The sequence below is a fragment of the Pseudopipra pipra genome, chromosome 3, assembly GCF_036250125.1.
Source record: "Pseudopipra pipra isolate bDixPip1 chromosome 3, bDixPip1.hap1, whole genome shotgun sequence".
Lineage (NCBI taxonomy): Eukaryota > Metazoa > Chordata > Aves > Passeriformes > Pipridae > Pseudopipra > Pseudopipra pipra.
In genome coordinates this window covers 5,726,498-5,739,635 of record NC_087551.1, presented here as the reverse complement: position 1 = coordinate 5,739,635, position 13,138 = coordinate 5,726,498, and the positions used below count along the sequence as shown (strand labels likewise).

The 13,138-nt window shown below is 44.6% G+C and overlaps 1 long non-coding RNA gene across 1 annotated transcript; it reads right to left on the bottom strand.

The window, feature by feature from the left end:
• Nucleotides 1–1,366: 1,366 nt before the first annotated feature.
• On the bottom strand, nt 1,367–9,185 carry LOC135412465 (uncharacterized). Its single transcript, XR_010429661.1, has 3 exons — nt 8,730–9,185; nt 5,140–5,333; nt 1,367–2,073 (listed from the first exon to the last, which is right to left on the bottom strand). It is a non-coding gene; the product is annotated as an uncharacterized LOC135412465 (long non-coding RNA).
• Nucleotides 9,186–13,138: the final 3,953 nt, after the last annotated feature.

Sequence of the window (13,138 nt, the reverse complement as noted above, 5' to 3'; positions counted from 1 at the left end):
TGCATTGCCCAGGACTGCCAGCTGGCTGCTGGCATCAGCACTCCTCAGAGGGTCTTTAAAATGAGATATTTTGCAGTAGGACATAGTCCCCAAGTAGCAACTCCCCTCCAAACCCACAGTCTGGGATGCCCAGTTCTTCTAAGCAATGTGTTAAAGCAATTCAGCAATCATTACTATTATTTTTAAAGTGGAATTCAAGCTGAACATTTTGGGTTGGATGGAGGGGAGCTAAATGACAGCAGAGGTAAATTTTAAAATAAAAGTTTCATTTCAGTGGCAGTGGAAAGCTTCATTTTGAAAACCTCACAATGAAATAATGCTTTGGTTTTGTTATTTCCTCAAGCAAAGAAATATGCAGAAATCCACACAAGGGTTTCCATTGACCTAAAACTACAGTTCTGAGCTGAGACAAGAAAAGACAAATTCCAGGTATTCTTCAGCAGTAATATAGCAAGGAACACCAGGTAGCGCAGTGTGAGCCCAAGAATCACTTGGGACACCATTTCAGAGTGAGTGGAACACGGGGTTTCACTTTTCTGGTCTTCTCTCAGGTCGCCCACGTGGGGCCTGGCAGTCAGAGGGAGCAGCAGACGTCCAAGGCCACGCTCCGGGTCTGTGTCTGCAGCAATCAGGGATGTTTGACCCTGTGATTCCCATGTGCAGTTGGGTGCTCACCCTGGGAGGGGATTTGCTGCTGGCTGGTGTTCACACACATGGTTATGAGATGAGTGTATCTGAACACGGGCCTTCGTGGTTCCAGACGTTACTAATTTGGGATTATTGTCTACAAATAGTTGTGGCTTGGGGGCCTTTGTGGCTGTCGCCATTTGGGTTATGACTTTTGTTAGTCATCACTCAGCTCTGATAAATCTATACAAGAAAAAGATCATCTTACTAAAGCTGATAAGAAATTAGACCCTCTCATGTTCAAAGACAGCTGACATCTTGTTCCAGGCACGGATGAATAGGGCTGACAGTGGAATAAAAAGTTATTTGCCTTAACCAAACTCTCTTTATAGGGGAAAATATAATTCACAAAGAATATGTAGCAGATTGCTCCGAGTAACCATAAAACTAGATGGCTGGCAAACACTTATCTGAACAGCTTATACTCACACTGTTTCCATTACTCTCCCTGGTTAGGCAAGAAATCCCAGGAGACAACATGTTCTCTGGGAAAAACTCAAGGCCCTAACCCAAATGTCAGTAGCAATCATATAGATGTAGAGCTGGCTGCCTTTTGGTAAATGCTGATGCCTTTTCAGAGTTGCTGGTTTGGCTTCTTTTTGAAATAAATAAAAATATAAATAAATATAAAGGAGGGTAACTCACTCGCAAAAAGCTGAGATAATGTTCTTTAAGATGATACATTTTGGTAAAATTTGCTTTAATTTTAATTGTTGAAGAAAACCAGAAAGTGTATTTTTTTTTCCTGAAATCTGCTGCCACTTCTTGGTGCTGTTTCTGCCTGGCAGAAGGAGAAACAGCACAGGAAGGCAGAGTTGCGCCTAATATTATTAATTTTTGTGTTCTTGCAGGTATAAGGCAGAACATAACCCAATGTCCACCTCAGTGAGGTTCATATTGCATCCTCTGGGTCTTTTTGCATGTTGCATTTTGAAAAACCGAATGACGGATTGTACGTTCACACCAAGGTTACTGAGCTATTTCACAGTGCCTAAGGAAAGTCTGTGAATTCCTCTTACACCTCCTCCAGCAGCACATTTCTTTTATCACCAATAACACGAGCGATGGACCGAAGTTCACCTTCACAGAGGTTGGAGCAAGGTGTGATGTGTCTCCCCCATCCTGCCTGGGTGACAGCGGGGCCCAGTGCCTCTAGGTGCAGTTTATCCTTGTGCCACTTCTGAGCCTGAATTTCACATCAAGAATTCACACCTCTTTTTTTTTTTTAAATCAAATAAACTGGGTTGGAAGGTTTAAAAAAGAAAATATTCCTTTTAAAGGCTTTTTGAGTTTGTAAAAAATTTGTCAAAAACCAGTATTTAACCGCTTGGGAGGTTCTCCCCCATTTGGTATTTCTCTGAACTTAAGCTTTTCTGGTTGAGACACCTGGGGAAAAAGAAAAAAATAATTAAAGAGTAAAGAGATTGAAAGCCTACTCCTTCAGTGGTTTACAAGTTGGTATTTTCCATTATATTGAAAACCAATAAATATAAAGTTATTTTTACTCCCTCCTGGAATAAATCCATTTTCAAAAGCTTGGCTGGCAAAACCCAACAAGTCAATTTGCACCTAAAATCTTTCACTTGCTCATTTTCATTCCACTTTGAGAACTGCAGGAGAAACTCAAGGTTGCCTGATCTGTGAGTGGTTTTTTGGTGTTGCTTGTTGTTGCAGAATATGAAGCATAGAAGGCCCATGACTGAGGCTCCCTTTTTCCTTTCCTAACTGTATTATGTTGTCATTTGGCTGCACAGCAGGGATTGAAAACTCTCCTCCTTTGAATTACTGGCATGTCAGTAACTCACTTACCACATGCTGCTTTCTGAAGGAAAAACACCCTCTCAAACCCATCAAAGTGTACGTTTTCCTTGATATGGACAACATTTCCTACCCCTTATTTCAGTGACAGATTAAGTCATTTGTGCAATGACCTCTGACACGAGCATTAATACCTTGGTCCTGGATTTCCATACTGTTTGCTCACTTTGCCACCGGTGTTGGTGACAGTGTGCAAATATCTTGATGCATTAGAGAGCATCTGACCCACGCAGGACTGCTTCTTCTGACCTCCTTCCTTCCAGTTTGTTCCTTTAAAAACATCTTTCCCTGTGCTACCAGACAAGCCTGGCCAGGTTTTGTTCCAGCTGTGAAGCAGCTTGGATGGGGGACAGCTGGAAGATTGGAAGTCACAGGGCAAAGTGTGCCCAGCGTGAATTTGCCCATCACAGGATTGAAACGACGTCTGTAAATCACAGTCACTTTTAATAAGCTCCTGAAAAATAAAATCCTGGGCATTAAGTCTCCTGGAGGGAGCTGTACCTCCCACAGCAAAACAGCAACATGCCCCTTTTCCCTCTGCCAAAGTAAAAAGGAAAAGGATGATACTCCTGAAAGCCCCACACAGTGCAAAGGAAGCTGCACATCTCCTCACATCCAGCAACCACACAGAGATCCACACTGACTGGAAGAACGGCTCCACTGTTTCTTCCCTCATTCATTCTCCAGAGAGATGTTGTTAAAAATATTTTGCTTTTGATGTATCTGCATAGATTACAGGCAGAGAAGCTGCTGACCACAGGGGGATACACACAGAGCTTGCCTCTTAACTGCTGGCCCTGAGTCTGTTCCAGAGCCACAAAGCTGTGCAGTCCAGAGCTGAACTCGGGGTGAGCAGTTCAAACAAATCCCAAATCTCCAAGCTGCACTCGGTCAAACTGCTCGGCTCACCTTCCATATCAAAAGCATACATAATTACAGAGATGAAGGGATACATGAGCCCTGATGTACTCAGAAGGATGGTGAACTTCAGCCTTCACCTGGAGATGATTCTCCTTTGCTTAGATCTGCTTGGGAATGACACGATTGATTTTTTTTTTTTAAGGAGCATTAAAAAAGCAGTGACTGCATGGAGCTGTTATTGCAAACAGGTTCACGTATCAGCATTTCCTGAAGAACCACTCGTATTGCTTTTCTGCTGCTCAGTACTACAATTTGTACAATTTGCAAAATGAAAGCTGTTATCATTCAGAAAACTAAAATTCTTTTGGCCCTGTGCCATGCAACACCATTCACCTACTAAAATTAGCAGTAGCTTCTTCCTAAGGAAGTTTTCAGAAGGGAAACAAAAATACTTAGAAATGTTTTCCCATGAAACCTGCTGTGCAGCCACAGACCTGGGCTTCTAATGTATAGCAGACCTCAAACCACACTGGGATCCAAACTATAGTCTCAAATGTTGCTGGAAACACTTCTTGCAGCCTGATGTGGAACACAAATACTGTCTTGAAAGACAAGGTACAGCCCTGTATCCTTTAGCTACAAGACAGAATTCCCTCCTACAAAAGGTACCTGAACGAAGAGGAAGCAGTGTCAGATCCTGCTGAACCCACAGGGATGCAGATAACCTTGGTGTGGACACTGAGAGGGTTTTTGGGCAAGTTACTTGACCTCTCCACCTTTCCTTGTGTTAAAATAAGGTGAGCAAGCCTGAGGTCCTTCTGTAAAGCACTGCATTGAAACAGTGACTTCAAAATTAAGGTCAAAAGAAAGTAACTTCACTGGGCTTTGCGTATATTTCAACTTATGAAATAAATATTTTGCTAACCTGAGGTTGAAGTAATTTTCCTTATGTCAAATATATATTTCTTTTGAAGGAAGTGGTTTATAAAACATTCTGGCTGCAGGGGAGGAGAAATATGTGCATGTGCAGAGCTGCCTTACTGCTGCCCTGGTACCTCTGCAGCACTTGGCAGCCTTTGCTGGGGCAAATACTCTTTTACTGGGTTTGGTCAGGCCTCTTGTTAGCAGTAGGAATACTTGAGGTGAAATGACACAACAGGTTCGGTGTAATTCAGGGTTCCTCTGGTGAGCGTTTGTTTACTGTGTAAGGACAGTCAATAAATATTTGCATCAGAGTTGTCACTGACTGTGGGATGTCAGAATAAAAGCACCCAAAATCCATCTGTCTTGGAGAGAGGTGCCCAAGCCTCTCATGAGGACAGACAGGCAAGTCTCCAAACACATCCCAGTCAAGGCCAGGCAGCCTAAGGAACACATACCTTCAGGCACAGGGCTGTGACATATGGCAAACGCTGAGCTGTGACAGCAGTGAGGTGTTTGGGAGAAGGCACATGACACAGCTCACAGCTAGAAACAAGGATGAAGCCGTGCAGGCGTCGGTCAACACGGATTCCACACGCTCCAGCTGGTACAGAACCACAGCCAGGCTATCCCACAGTGCTGAGCACAGCCAGCACCTGGCCTGCACAGCAGTACCAGAAAAACCCACGGATAAAAGCTGAGGAGCAGCCTTTCCCAACTGCCCCCCGTGCATGAACAAAGTATAACATTAGATTTCGATTTTTTTTTTAAGAAATGTGATATTAGATTTTCTCATATAAAGGCTAGAAATAACACAGAACACCCAAAGCAGCAACCCCCCCCAGATTTTACCTTTCATTTCCTGGCTGAAGCACAGCCTGGGTAAGAGCAGAGCCTCCAAAACAGACCTCTCAGCACAATCTTGGCAGCCTCTCCTTGCAAGCAGGTCCTGCCCTCAGCCAGGTCCCAGCTCACCCAGCCAGGGGCCCGGCCAACTGTGACTGGAGCTCCTGCAGAGCTTTTCCCACTAGGCTTTCTAATTAAAACTGAAAGAAAGAGAAGACTAATTCAGCAACAGCAGAACAGCCCAGACGAAACACCGCTCACAGAGCAGAGATGCTGAGCACATGTTTGTGCTCTTGGCCCCACACACCCCTGAACTTGCCTTGCTGCTGCAGGGCTGCTTCAGCCTGTGGGGCTGGGTGGGTGGTGTAAGATCCTCAGGCCATTTGGCAGAGAAATCTCCATGCCCCAGTTTCCCCACCTGTGATAAAAACCCAATATTTTTTTCTGTAACAGCTGTGAAAATCCAAGCAGGAAAGGAGAAAAGGTGCTTGGCTTCAATAACACAATAAACGCAGCAATGCCCAAGTAAAACTCCTTCCATGCCTGTCCTGCAATGTTGTCCATGGCTGGACTCATCCCCAGATGATGGGAGCCTAAAAAAACAGGCAGCTACTGCTGGTCCTAAGGCTCAGATGAGTGGTCCCATTCCCACCACACTCCTCACCCAAAGCCTGAGCTGATTGTGACTCCACCACTGAACCACCCCACGGGGCACTGAGGTTGTTGAAAGGCCAAGGGTTTGGTGTTAAACACTGCCTGGTGGGTCTGACATGGCTGTGCCACCTTCTGCCACGCTGGCAGAGGGCTGAGTGTGGCACTCCCTGTAATTATAAAATTCCTGTGTTCTCCACAGCCTTGTTTGGCTGTATGGAGTGTGCATCTCTTCTGAAGAGCATCCAGGTAAGATGCCTCAGGGCAAATACAAAAGCACAGAGGAACACTGGTAGAAAAAAAGCCAAGTGTCAGTTCAGAGGAATTATAAGGGATGTGAGGATTTCAACAGAGAGCAATTCAGCCTGGATATACCCACCCTCTGAGGGACAGAGAATATTGGCAATGGTGCAGCAGCTGTGACTCTAAACCAGGCTCATCCTGACATCTCCGTGATGGCAACAGACCTGCCCTCATCATGCTGCCCAGCATCCCTCCATCCATCCCTCTCTCCATGCCCATCCCCAGCCTCTGAAGCCCAGACTCCAGCCCCATCTGGATTTAACATGGCACTGCTGTGATCTGCTGAAGTGCTGAATTACAGTTGCCTAAAGCCTGGGGTCTGCTGAGCCAGGCCCTGCACACTCCCACTTTTCCTCTTTTAATACCTGAAAGAAAATGGCTCAGGCAATGCCTTCTCTAAATGGAGCAGACACATTACTGTCTTTGGTATAGGGTGAACAAAAGTGGCTAAAATGGAAGGTCCGACAGTTTTTCTATCACAAACTGTATCACCAGAGTTTCACTTCTCAGCTGCAAACAGCTGTAGGCTGGGACTTAGCAACAGGATGTCCGACAAAAAGCGCATTTTTATTTTCTTAACCTTTATTTTGTTGGTGCCCATTCCTGCATTCTGCACACACTAACGTTGGGCTGCTGTTAGAGATGCTTTTGCCATCCTTATGGGATGGAGGAGACAAGACAGCCTGTGTTTAAAGGTGAACTTAGTAGTGCAGGCTCGTGGCTGACCCCTTGATGATTTTAACATAGCTTTAGGAGTGTGAAAATAGAGCTATGGGCTAAACCTATAGTGCCAATGGAAAAGAGCAATGAGATCCCCCTCAATGTGCTACAGACACACGGTGGTTGGATGTGACATGTTTTTCTCTTTGTCTTTGTTAAACTGACAAGCTGTTGTGTGGAAATAAACACACCCAGCACAGTCGTCTGTCTGTCCAGGGCGCTGAACTTCCCAGCAGGATTCTCAGCTGCTCTGGTACCTGCAAAAATCTGATGTGTGAAATTGTGGGTGGGAGGCAAGTGTGGGGAAAGAAAAAAAAAAAGGCTTATGGCAGAAAGCACCAAGGCAAATCGTGTTATGGACTTTGTTGTTATTCTCACTCTGGACTATCTCTGTCCTCTAGTGGAAAATCTCTCCCTCAAAACTGGATGTGAGTCTGACCCTGAATAGCTCCTTGCTTTTCTGTATCATATGTTTTTTCCTCTCCCTTTTACTGTCAGAGGGGATTCTTTGATGCTCTTTCTCCTACAGAGTCTGTTTTCCAGTTGCTATGGCTGTGAACAGCCAGAGAAGCAGCATTCCCAGGAACCAGAGAAAAATGTGGTTGGTGATAGCTTAGCACAGTGTTTCAAACATCAATTGTCCTGACTAACAGATCACACAGGCTCTGACATAAAGTTCAGGTCTTGGCATTCAAGCCTGGCTGCAAAGAGTAGGAATTTGGTAGAAGGACAGATTTTCCTCCAGGATTACCCCAGCGTGTCCAGGCTGGTGAGAAATCTGCAGTCAATTGGAGGAGTTTGTCACGGTCAAAACTAAAAAGCAAAACATCTCGAAAGATGGAGATTCTAGCAGATCTTTGCTTGTCCCTGGCAATTTATTTGATGTTGCTCCAGGAGGTGTGGTGGGCTGTTCTGCCCAAATGTACATTTGTCAGGAGCTTAAACCACCTTCGAGAGCCCTGTACGAGACCTGGAGGCTGTTCCCTGGCAGGAGATTCAGCACTGGGATGGATTTTCTCATGGAAGTTCAGTTTGATGTTAAACACCTGACTTGAAGGTGTTTAACCTTGAATCTGGAGACTTTTGAGAGCTGTGACCAAAAGCTGCCAAAAGAAGAGACAAAACAGAGACACCCAGGAGGTGCCCACAAGGAGTGTTACACTGCAGCCTTGGGAACATGAGAAGTGGCAGTTGGGAATGGATATTTTACATCCAATTCGTTGTTCCTGAAGGTAAAGGATGATGAAAGGCATTTCCCTAAGGCAGAAAGAACTTACTTGTGTACCAGTTTAACCTAACTCCCAACTGTGGAAGCTTGGGGCAATCCAACAGCCCTTGCTATTTTATGTTTTCCCCTTCAGTATGATCAAGCTGTACTGAAGACAAATGGAACTTTTTAGTCTAATAGTGCATTCACTGGAAAACATTTATTTACTTCAGTTGAAACACTCCACAAGCCCCTGTCAAATTCCTTGGTTAGAAAACAGCACAAAACAATCGAAGGAAGAGTCCCTACTTTCTCAAAACAAAACACTCTGACCTGCTGATCTGAAACCAATTCATCTTGAGGTTCACCTAGCTTTTATTTCAGAAGATAGAAAGGCCATCTCATTCCCAAATTCCATAAACTTTGAGTTTAAACCAAACCAAAAAGCATCTATTTGTGCACTTGTGCTTCTCCATTTCAATCTACACCTTATTACATTTTCAGTCTTGACACTGCCCTGCAGTGACAAGTTCCACAGATGAATTGCCACATGTTAAGAAAGGATTTTCCTCCCTCCCTCCCAACTAAGAGCCTGCCTTGAACTTCAAACTGGTTTCCTTATGTGTATTTAAATAAATTGCAAGCTTGCAAGGGAATATACACACTCATCACTTAGCTCAAGGTTCATAATAAGCACGTAGGAGCTCAGACTTACTTGGTTCCGTGGGTCTGTGCTTTAGATAGCTGGAAAAACTTCTGATTACTTTCTGTTCCCAGAAATTGAAGTGTAAATCTCGGGTCCATCTCAGAGCCTCAGTATGAAGCAGGGAACACATCCAACTGACCCACAAAAATCCTTTCTCGGGCCACTGCATTTGTGCTGAAAAGGGGAAATATTTGTGAACAGAGAACAGCAGCTCAGAAATAATTATTTTCTAATGGCACCTGCTCTACTTGGGTCATTTTCTGCTCATTTCCTTCTGCTGTGTCAATGCCTCTGATCCTCCATGGTCTGGTTTCAACGTGGGGAGCAGCAGGCATCTTACACATCCATTTGTGCAGGGCTGAATTTGGATGTCAGCAATTTGTTACGGATACCTCCTGCTGCATGATAGGGATGTTTTCTGCAGAGTGACAGCTGAGTAATCTCTCCCTGCATGTACAGCAGATTAAAAAACCTGAAAATCCTCTGTCCCTACAGACTGCCAGGCAAACAAGCACAAGGAGACAACGATCAGCTGGGGCTCTAGAGATAAACTAAATAATTACCTGGTGCTTATTAGCAGCTTATTAGCACAAATCTAATTTTATCACTGCGGGTAGAATTCTGCATGAAAATGTTTGATGAGCAATGACAAAGGTTTCACTCCTTGCCACACAGCCTGCAACACCCTTGAGAGAGCAGAGTAGTAAAATGACAAAACTCCTGGAGTGTGAAAGGGTAAAAGAAGTGTTGGAAGCACCTTTTTAGGTGTTGGAAGCACCTAAAAAGAAGGGAATTGGTCCTATAAATGTACAGACATTTGCTTCCAGAAGGCCAAAGTTAAGCATTCACTCTATGAAGCCAGAGCAAACATAATATTGCTGAGATTTTCTTTTGCATTAAATTATATATAGATATAGATACATATATATATATAGAGAGAGAGAGAGAGGTGTATATATATTTTTCTTTTGAATTTACAAGAATTATTTCCCATCTTCAGTTATTTAGGAAGAAATGATCCCTGTGACTCAGGACAGAAGGGCTGCCTGCTTTTTAATAATCCCATCTTTTGGGTTGAACCTGAAAGCAGCAGCAGCCAGAGATGAGGCTCAGCAGAAGCTGACCCAGGCCACCCCTTCCTCCCTTCCCCACATCACCATGACTTCCAGGCAGAAGGAAGCAAAGCAGTTTCTTTTCTTTTTTTTCTTTAGTGCAAACAGGTAAAATATTTAAGCTTTGAAATAACTAATTACCCTCCCTTTGAACTCTCCCAAGGACAGTTTTAAAGAAAAGACGGAAGACTGCTGATAAATGCATATGCTTTTGGGTAAGAAGGAAAGCAGTGAGGATTTGAGGAGCAGTGAGGACGGCAGCGTGCCAGGCAGTGTCACGTCCCTGCCACCTTGTGACAAGGCGCTACAACTGCAAAGCCCCAAAGCCGGCAAGCCCTGGAGCTTTCAGATGGACCTTGTTCTCTCCCCGGCTCCCCAGGGGGAAACTCAAGGGCGGATGTCCAGAGTCCCAGGCAGGGATAAAGTTCCTGCCATGCTGTCTGGGGACAAGACCCTCTCTGCAGGTCCCCCCTGTGGGATGGGGACCTCCAATGTCTATCACAAGCTTCATTTTGTCAACATCCATGTGCTGTGTTAGAGCTGGCAGAGGTCAAGGCTTTTTAGAATCATAGGTTTGTTCAGGTTGGAAAAGCCCTCTAAGACCATTGAGTCTAACCATTAACCCAGCACTGCCAAGCTCACCACTAAACCATGTCCCCAAGTGCCACATCTACACATCTTTTAAATATCTCCAGGGATATTTAAAGGTGACTCAACACTTCCCCGGGCAGCCTGTTCCAATGCCTGACCACCCTTTCAGTGAAGAAATTTTTCCTAATATTCAATCTAAACCTCCCTTGGCACAACTTGAGGCCATTTCCTATTGCTTCTTAACTGGGAGATGTCTTGTTACCTAAAGTTATCTGCTTGTTACTTAGAAGGTCTCTGGGTTGCCTGTATGAGAGGAGAAATACTCCCACCACAGGGAACGGAACCTCAGGAGTTCCCACAAGGAAGCAGGGAGAGCTGTGGTCCTCACCAGTGCTCAGATATCATTTTTCAGTGGTTGGCTCTGCTTTTCCTCCCAGGCAGAGCTCTGCAGAGTGCTTCGAACTTGGCTGTTCAGGAGGGGGGAAAAATAGGTTAGCCAAGTTTTTTATCCAGACTTATCTGATGTTTTTGCCTGCTTTGCCTCTTCCTGACTTCCTCAGCCTAAGAAAACAGCTGCCTTTGGCCTTCTAAGGGGAACTTTTATGTAATGCTTGAAAAAAACAACAAGAAAGCGAGTGTCTTATTTTTAAAGACTCAGCCGAGGAGACACGTTATCGCAGCTTCTCCATCCCCACTGCCTGCAGAGCTGTGGCACCGAGCCAGGACTGCTCCTCCTTCAGTTCATTCCCAGATCTGCTGGGAGAGCTGAAATCTACTTTGGTTTTCCATTGTTCTGGTTTTCCTGCAGAAGATCTTTTACTTAATGGAAAGGGTCTTCCCGCCTCACACGCTGTGTGACAGGTTGCACAGGCTGCGGTGGCCTCTGCTCCAGCTGGGGAGGGGTTTCTTCTTCCACTGGTTCCTGCCTGGCACAGGTTGCCCAGAGAAGTTGTGGCTGCCCCATCCCTGGAAGTGTTCAAGGCCAGGCTGGAAGGGAGCTCCAAGCAACCTGGTCTAGTGGAAGGTGTCCCTGCCCACGGCAGGAGAGCTGGAACAAGATGTTCTCTAAGGTCCCTTCCAACCCAAACCATTCCATGATTCTGTGAACTCGGTAGAGCTGGGCACACAAACAGATTTGTGCCTCTGATGCTGTAAAGGATGAGATGTCGACTGTGAGAGAGCTACACTATCTTCCTTAATATTTACTTTGCAGAGATGCAAACACTTGAAGGAAGAATTTTTCACCGCAAGAGTTTTCCAATGCTACAAAGTTTCAGTGCAGGGAAACGGAGCCATCAAAAGCATGTTGGATAAGTGTGCAGACAAAAATTGTGGACTTGGTCAACTGTTTGTTTTCACAGTTTAGGTAAAGCATGTGCTCACTACCTTGGTGAGGTCTCTGGTGGCTCCACAGGACGTGGGTGAGCTCACGGGGAAGCTGAAGAAGGGGACCGGCAAATTCCAGGGACAAGTGATAAAATGCAGTTGAAAGAATTATTTGGTCTGATCAACACCATGATGCTCATCTTTCCATGGATGTTGCAAGGGGTTGGTTTTACCATCAATGAGAAGACAAAATACGTGGTTTTAAAGTCCTAAAAGCAACCAGCTGAATAAAGGAAGAAGGAGGAAAGCCAAGAGGTTCATCATCACTGCTCATGTAAGAACACAGGGTAGCAAGTCAGGAGATCAGAGTTCAAAGCAAAAAAAAAAGGACAGAGTTATTCCTGAAATGGCTTGGTGACCTATGGAAGGCATTGCTGGAGGATGGGGTGGACACAAAGAGTTTACATAGGCTAAAGGGGAGGCTCAAAAGCACATGGAGAAGAAAACCCCTAAGGGACCCTAAATATGTAAAAGCTCATCCCCATCAGGACATTCTTGAATGAAAAATAATTATACAAAGAAGGAGCAGTATCATATGTGTTTTCCCTTGTCTTTCTAGCATTCAGACATGATTTTAGCTACTTTTTAAAGCTTTAAAAATAGTATTTTAAAATAATATGAACAATATTTTTACGCTATTTCAGAAAGAAGAATTGCCAACAATGGGGCCATGTCAGTCTTTGTGGAGCAGAGCCACAGTAATCTGTGACAGAAATTTGATAGGATAAGTCACCCCACAGTGAGTACAAACTTCCATATGAGTTGGCAATTCAGTTCCTCTACATCAGAACTCTAACTAGGATAAGCCAACCTCAGGCATCAGGAATGGCAAGATAATAAGAGACACATTGGGGACATGCCTTGGTAATAACAACAGTACAACTTTCACATCAAGTAAGAGTATGATTGGCACAGAGAGGTTACAGAGCCTTTGCTCCCTCATACTAGAAGTCCTACAAGCCACAGTGGATGTGTAAGTGCGTTTGAAAATTAATTCAGTGTAATTGAAGATGCTTAATTCTGCTAGCAAAGGTTCATTCTTTAAATAATAAATAGGCTTGTAAAGGTGCAAGTTGTCTCTGTCCCCACGCTGAGCCAACCAGAAGTCAGTGAACATAGCCAGCACTGTCTTGGATCTGGGCTAACTTGCCTTTCCACCTTCTGCCCCTGGTAAAATGGCAGTGACAATCCCCTGTCCTATCTGAAACAGTCCCCAGCACCTCTGGCCAGGGTTTATGTCTTAAACATCCCTTGTTCTGGAATTCAAAGGCACATTACTGGACAGTTTATAGGCAGTGTAAGTACATCTTAGAGGCAGTGCAGTCATGG